Source organism: Haematobia irritans, chromosome 1 (genome assembly GCF_050003625.1).
Source record: "Haematobia irritans isolate KBUSLIRL chromosome 1, ASM5000362v1, whole genome shotgun sequence".
NCBI lineage: Eukaryota > Metazoa > Arthropoda > Insecta > Diptera > Muscidae > Haematobia > Haematobia irritans.
The window spans coordinates 124802183-124808094 of record NC_134397.1 but is presented as its reverse complement, the minus strand read 5'-3'; positions in this window follow the sequence as shown (position 1 = coordinate 124808094).

Here is a 5912-nt window from a genome sequence, read left to right as displayed (position 1 = left end):
ATTGAACAGCTGATTTGTTTTGTTTACTTTTTGTTTTTGGGATGTGTTCATTGATTCGTTCTTGCTATGAAGAGTTGCATGTGGTCTATGTTGTAATGGCTGCTAGATTGTAATAGAACATTGCCGTTGAAAACATTCCACAGTTGAACGAGACGATAAATAAGATTGAATGTGTAAACTTAATTTATTTTGTAAATAATGTCCAAAATAAAGAATTTTAATTTCTTAATGATTTCTGTTGTGCTGTTTTTTGAAGTGAACTAATAAATAATTCTACATTAAGAAAATTGAGCACAAAAGGTAAGTTTAAAAAATTTCCATAGCAGTATTGGATGTGCCACTGATTTGTTCTAAAAACGGCCTACAGTCAACACAAAAATTTTGGTGTCAAAAAAATGACTACGGCAGATTTCAAGGCACTATAAATTGCATCGTGAGCAAGAATAAGGAACAAAAATTTCTTCTAGTTTATTTTTAAATATGGATGGATTATTTTGACTATGGATGCCTGTCCAGATTTAAGGAACATCTGCATATGACTCATCTGATGCAAAAGATTGATATGAACAATGTAGGTAATTTTTTCGTGGGTTTACAAAGTATTCGACATCAAGACACTCAAAAACCTCAATAAATATGGACAATCTATAGTACATAGGTTTGGAGTCATAAGAAGACCAGGATCTGATTTTTGACCATGTCCGCTCATGTCGCCTAGAAGTAAAATTACGCTTACAGATATGCTAGTATTTCAAGACGTCGGTTATAACTCCTGATATCTGTAATGACAGGTCGCTGCCTGAGTTTATAAAAACTATTGGTGCGACGTATAATAGCTACTGCTTGTCTTTTCACGGTGCGAACGAAAGCGAATCAAATGTGGGAGATGTAAACGAATTTTAGGGTCATGCAGCTTTAGATATATGACCTTTTTTAGAGTTTTCAATTTTTCGAAAAATTGCTACTCGGACTATCTCAGGTGAAAGCTTACATTGTAGTGGTGAAGAGTGATCCATCTTCGACATTCGGTTTTCCTGATTGTTTTGGCAAACAAATTTTTTTGTACCTCTCAGAATTGAATGTTTTGTGTTATTCTGCGCTTGCGACTCGTCCAGTTTTTCCTCTTGGAAGCACTTCGTGCGCGAGCAACTTTTGTTGGACTTGGCTTATCTTGAAACACCCATGAAGTTGACTGATGTTTACTTTTGTTCTCATACTCGTAAATCCTCGATTCATCACCTGTCACATTGTCATAGATGTGTTTCGAATCACCGCGATCGTAATTTTGGAGCATTTCTTTCGGACAATCGAGACGAGGGTTTTTCTGGAGCGATTTACAAATTGTGTGGGATCCAAATTTCTTGTAGGTCAAATATTCTTGTAATATAGTATGTGTGCTGGTTCCAGTAATACCTAAGGTTGTCTCTATCTCAAGATAGGTCACACAATGATCTTGCATCTTGGATCACCTTCACGAAATGTGTCAACTACGACATAGGTGGAATTCAGCGTTACTATAGACCTAAAATATATCTAGGTTTTCTAATTCAGGACAACTGAATTCAAATTACGGCGTCTATATACACAAGAATTAAATACATAATAATAAAACGGCCCTCACTGCAGTCGGTCCTACACACCGAGGTCGACATAAGGAATACAATCTTTCCCAAAGACTGCGACCCCTCTATGGGAACACAAGGGCTACAATAACAACAACAATAACTAAATTGCTCTATAGGGGAACTATCCTAAAACATATTCGACACACACCTATTTGCGGACCTAAAATACGTCCAGATTTCAATTTTCATAAGAAGTCAAATCGGGAGATCGGTCTATAGGGGGTTTTACCAAAATATGGACCGATACACAACATATTCGGTACATCTATAATAAGAGGCAGAGGCAAACGAAATTGCAAACTAATTATACCCCCATCTGTATTTTTTATAATAAATAATATTGTAATAATTCTGATTTCAAACTCAATTTTCATATGGGATTAAACTAAATACTTGGTAATTTCGTAGTCAAGATAAAAAAAAATCATTTGCCATTATAACGTAGAAGAAATAGCATGACAATAGTAATCATCAATGACCATTAATTTCCGTGCCAGTAAACGAATGTCCCTTTACAGAGATTAAAATCTGTGCAAAATGGGCAAAACATACATTGTCAACACGTGTGCATATGATTATGGCAAATTCGACGTTCTTCACAGCACTTTCACTTAGGTGGTCCTGAGAGTATGACTTAATGTTAGATACGTGTAAATGAATCGATGACCTGTCTACAGCATGCAATAAACGAGTTTCTTTACCAATGGCTACATTTTCATAGAAATCTCAGTACATCTCAGTATTTCAGTGTCAATCACTAAGTTCGAATGTGGAAAGGAGAATCGAAAAAAGTATGGGCTACACTACGGACAATGTCAAGATAAGTGACATTGGCTAACATTTATGCGGTTATGAGCGGGTGACGATTTAATGACTTTTACGACACCAATCCCAAATTATTAATGTCCCTATAGAAGTAGAGCAGTAAATATCAATGATATGTAAATAAAGGGTGATTTGTTAAGAGCTTGATAACTTAAAAAAAAAAAAAACGCATAAAATTTGCAAAATCTCATCGGTTCTTTATTTGAAACGTTAGATTGGTCCATGACATTTACTTTTTGAAGATAATTTCATTTAAATGTTGACCGCGGCTGCGTCTTAGGTGGTCCATTCGGCAAGTCCAATTTTGGGCAACTTTTTCGAGCATTTCGGCCGGAATAGCCCGAATTTCTTCGGAAATGTTGTCTTCCAAAGCTGGAATAGTTGCTGGCTTATTTCTGTAGACTTTAGACTTGACGTAGCCCCACAAAAAATAGTCTAAAGGCGTCAAATCGCATGATCTTGGTGGCCAACTTACCGGTCCATTTCTTGAGATGAATTGTTCTCCGAAGTTTTCCCTCAAAATGGCCATAGAATCGCGAGCTGTGTGGCATGTAGCGCCATCTTGTTGAAACCACATGTCAACCAAGTTCAGTTCTTCCATTTTTGGCAACAAAAAGTTTGTTAGCATCGAACGATAGCGATCGCCATTCACCGTAACGTTGCGTCCAACAGCATCTTTGAAAAAAATACGGTCCAATGATTCCACCAGCGTACAAACCACACCAAACAGTGCATTTTTCGGGATGCATGGGCAGTTCTTGAACGGCTTCTGGTTGCTCTTCACTCCAAATGCGGCAATTTTGCTTATTTACGTAGCCATTCAACCAGAAATGAGCCTCATCGCTGAACAAAATTTGTCGATAAAAAAGCGGATTTTCTGCCAACTTTTCTAGGGCCCATTCACTGAAAATTCGACGTTGTGGCAGATCGTAAGTCTATTCATGATGAAATGTCAAAGCATACTGAGCATCTTTCTCTTTGACACCATGTCTGAAATCCCACGTGATCTGTCAAATACTAATGCATGAAAATCCTAACCTCAAAAGAATCACCCTTTACTATCTAGAAATTATTTATAGTCATAGAAGGGACTGGGAAAGAAAACACTGTCATATTTCTTTATTTATCAAAGCGAGGCGTCTAAGGACATGTGTTTACTCACCACTTCACAAATGAAGTATTCAACGATTTAAGTGTTTACACAAAATGCCGTCAAGACAAAATTGTAGGTTTAGAGTAATGAGTTCTTTTATCCCACTCTTAAGTTCAGTTCGAATTGGAGTGGTTTCGTAAATTAGCCATTAAGTTAGTATTGTTTGTGTAAACCAATGATAAAATGATTGCTAAACAAACAAATGCATAGAATGAAGGACATGTGAAAGGACATATTAAGGAAAGCTATGGATTCTATACATTTTTTATACACTCAAAAAAAAGTGAACTCTCTATTTTACTAAAGCCAATTAACTTTTTTTAGTTCACGGAATTATTATTTTTGGAGAAAGTATCCTTTACTTTAATCATTTTTTGCGTATGTTAGTTAAATGAACTAAAAAATGGGAAAAATATACACAAATTAAGCTTATTTACTAAATTCGTATTTCTCACTAAATAGTTCATGATTTCTTTAAATTTGTAAATTTTACTAAAAATGCGTTCATCATGAACTTCGTATGTCACTAAAGACATTCTTGCAATTTTGAACTCCAATTTTTTCCTTCAAACTACAAAATTTTCTTTAACAAGTGAAAAAAATTATTTATGTCTAATAAATTTTCTTGAATTTGTCGAAAAATATTTACTTATTTTTGTGATATCGGCGTGATGCCAACATTTGTAATACTATTTAGTTAAATTTTTTAAAAACATTCAAAATTTTCTAAACTTAACCAAAAGTTTTCTTCCTGTGGGTTCACTGTTTTTTTTTTCAGTGTAGCATGAAATCGAGGAAAATCACTTGTACTAGTCTGAAGGATATCCGTGGACGTGGATTTCATGGACGCATATATTTAATTGAGGTAGACTCTTATCTTTTGAGGATTACAAAATTGTAGCTTGTCTAGATATTGAATGAGCATTGACTAATTTGAATCCGAGATCAATAATAAATTCATTGTCATCTTTAAATGATTATTAAGGGAAAGAGAGCTAACAAAGAGGAGTATATACTCGAGACAAAATAAATATTGAGCAGTACCCATTAAGGTGGAGTGCTATCATATTACTAAAATATTTGATTAAAAATTAATAGATTTAATATGAAAACTTTTTTTTAATTGATTCAATTTAAAATTTAATTGGTTTTGATTGCAAAATGCAATTGTTTCTTTAGTTGACTCAATCAAAAATGTAACTAATGTCGATTGATCATTTAGTCCGATCGTCCTGAAATTTGGCACATAGTTTTTACATTGGCTCAAAGACAATCGCTATTGATTTTGAAAAAATCGGTTCAGATTTAGATATAGCTGTCATATATATTTATCACCGATCTGAACATAATTCACGTATTTATCAACGTATTTTCTTAAAATTTCGGGCAGTCAAATATTTTGGGGCTTTTGTAAGATATGAAAAATATCGGCCAAATCGGTCCGGATTTAGATATAACTCCCATATATATCTTTCGTCCGATTTGAACTTATATGGCCTCAAAAGCCAGAGTTTTGCCCTGATTTGCTTCAAAATTTGAACAAAGAGTACGTTTAATAGTATCGTTAATCGTACCAACTTTCGTTCAAATCTGTTCAGATTTTGATGTATCTCCCCTATATCTCTTTCGTCCGATTTGCACTTATATGGTTTCAAAAGCCGGAGTTTTGCCCTGAGTTGCTTCAAATTTTGCATAACGAGTACGTTTAATAGTATCGTCAAGTGTGTCAATTTTGGTTGAAATCGGTTCAGATTTAGATATAGCTCCCATACATATCTTTCGCCCGATTTACACCCATATGACCACGAAGGCCAAAATTATTCTCCCATTTACGTTTTTGGCTGAAATAGCAGGATTATTATTCTAACTATGCATGTCAAATTTGGTCAAAATCGGTTCACACTTAGATATAGCTCCCATATATATGTACGCCAGAGTAGGGGAAATATGGTAGAATGTTTCATATTTTAGACCCATTTTCAATGGGAATTTCCTCCCTCATTTTGCAAAAAAAAAAAAAAATGATTTGCAAATTCTACTAGTATTTCTTAATGTCGTCAACAAGCATTGAAGACCAAAATTCTTTTGTCAAAAATTCTGTAATTTTATATGAATTTGTAAACACAAAAGACGGTGAAAACAACTGCCCTTATTATTTTTCGCACAACTGTACATGTCTAGTGGACATGGGTAGTCAAAGGTTACAAAATGTCTATTGCCGTTTATGTAGTATTAGTCAAACAATTTTATATGGAATGGAAAAGTACGAAATTATTGTAAAAAATAGATAGTATGGGACACTGAAAATC